Source organism: Mesitornis unicolor, unplaced genomic scaffold (assembly GCF_000695765.1).
Source record: "Mesitornis unicolor isolate BGI_N332 unplaced genomic scaffold, ASM69576v1 scaffold15003, whole genome shotgun sequence".
In the NCBI taxonomy this organism is placed as follows: Eukaryota; Metazoa; Chordata; class Aves; order Mesitornithiformes; family Mesitornithidae; genus Mesitornis; species Mesitornis unicolor.
The window spans coordinates 8,123-10,276 of NW_010172718.1; positions in this window are offsets into that span (position 1 = coordinate 8,123).

Sequence of the window (2,154 nt, forward strand, 5' to 3'; positions counted from 1 at the left end):
ATGGTGTTTAAAAATAAAGTTTATGCAATTTATTCTACTACAGTACTCCAAACTTTACTGATTCCAGAGCCACCACAGTAAGAGAAATGTGTGGGGTTTTTTGTTTAGTTGGTTTTTTTGTTTGATTGGTTTTTGTTTGCTTGTTTGTTTTGGGGGGGGTTTGTTTGTTTGTTTCTGGGGTTTTTTTAGGCATATAAACTAAATGTGAAGGTTTTTATAGCTCTAATGATAGCAAAGATTTAAGTAAACCTTTATACAACAACAGTAGTATGGATTGGTGGCCACATTTTATTGGCACAAAACAAGGCAAATAATTTCTTAGGAAGGCCATGTACAGTATTGCATTGATTCAGTCTGGGAGTATCCATTACCCTGTCTTAACTGGGGACAATAAAAGAAAATGGTGAGGTTATTAATCATGTCAAAGTGAATCAATGCTGTCTCCATGACACAAAGTACATATAAAAGTTCATATTGTAATATTTATGTATATTCATATGCACTGTTCTGAACTCTTCTTGGGGAACCAGTCCACTGAAGGAGTGTGAGTTAAAGGAACAGATTTTCAGTTCTGTTCTACTTGTTCCTACTTGCTGACTTGCATTAACTACCAAAAGAGGAAAACTTAAAGTAATGGACTGAGCCATTGCTGCCTGCCAATTATTACAGAGAGTTATATCTAATGGTTCCCCCTTGCAAGTCAGCTGAAGATACTGTCTTCCAGCTAAAAGGCTGGTAAAGGTTCATACAATCATTGCAACATTTAGAACAAGAGACAACTATGACGCTCAAGTGCCTGTTTGATGTAATTAGTGATCCAGTAAAAGTGCCCCTGGTGCATCCTCCTTTTCTGCAGAACAGACTCTCCAAACTTTGATAACCTCCTCTGAAATTGTCAGTATTTATTTAGGAAAGAAGAGAAGGTAAAGGCACAGTCAAGCTTTCTATATTAAACCTGTCACGAAAAAGTATTGTTATTAATGCCTTTGGAATCTCAAAAGCAAGGGATAATACGTTAAATTACTTCTGTGTCACTTGAAGTAGCTACTGTTCACCTCAAGATAGATTAGGAAATTAATCTATTGATAAAGTAAAATCCACAGGATGAGAGGGCAGTGCTGCAATGTTAAATTACCATGCAAAGAATATGGTAAATGTAATCTATAAACAAATTAAACTGGTAATATAGAAGGTGGAGTTTTTTGACCGCATAAAATATTTTTACCAGTGTACAGAAAATACAGAAAAAGAATGTGTAATGTGAAATAGAGAAGAACAAAGTTCCTAAGAAGTGTGGTTTATGAGAAAACTTTTTACTTGGCATACAAAATGAATTAGAGGAAGTATGGTATGCATGGTATATTTTCCTTTCACTCAGAAAAAGCAGTGTCACACCTTGTTCACCTAGGAATGGAATCATTCTGATATTAACAGGGGAATAAAGCATAAAGATGTGATTATTTGGTAGACTGGACTGCGTGCAGACTGTATGTTTTTGATATGGGGCATTTAGTTAAGGTAGCTGCAAAGACAGGAAATAACAGTCTAACCAACAGTAATGATGAAAACGTAGAAATTATGCAAGTGGAAATGAGTCCATTTGTCCAACAGGATGTCTAAAAATAGTTTGCAAACTAGATGAAATGGACTGTAAATTCGAGTTTTATTAAATGGTTCTTTCAGTCTACATATGTCATGATATTATCTTCATCACTCAATGGTCATCTTTTCCTACCAAACAGCTGAGTTTGTGAATTTAAAAGGTTTCACTATCAGGTTTTGCATGTTCCTGTGCCTACTTTGATTTTAGCAATTGAAAAGGTCACATCTCATTTGTTTTTTGTTGTGCTGGTATATAAAATTTAAGTAACAACTTTGATGTGGTGATTCAGAGGGATTACTCTGATGAAGGAACAGGTGCCTAACAAATTGTTCCTACATCAGAGTGAGCTGGCAAGATAAAGCACAAGCTTTTTTAAACTGATAACTGGATATTGGACTTATATTGGAAGGACTGGGTTTTAACCATGGCTATGTGTGTGGCTGTGTGTGGCAGAGAGAAGCTTTGGGTTTTTTTTTCATTTTCACAGTCCTCTTACACACAGTTATAAATAACATAATGTTTTGCTTTTCACTGTACTCTTTTCTCTTTCC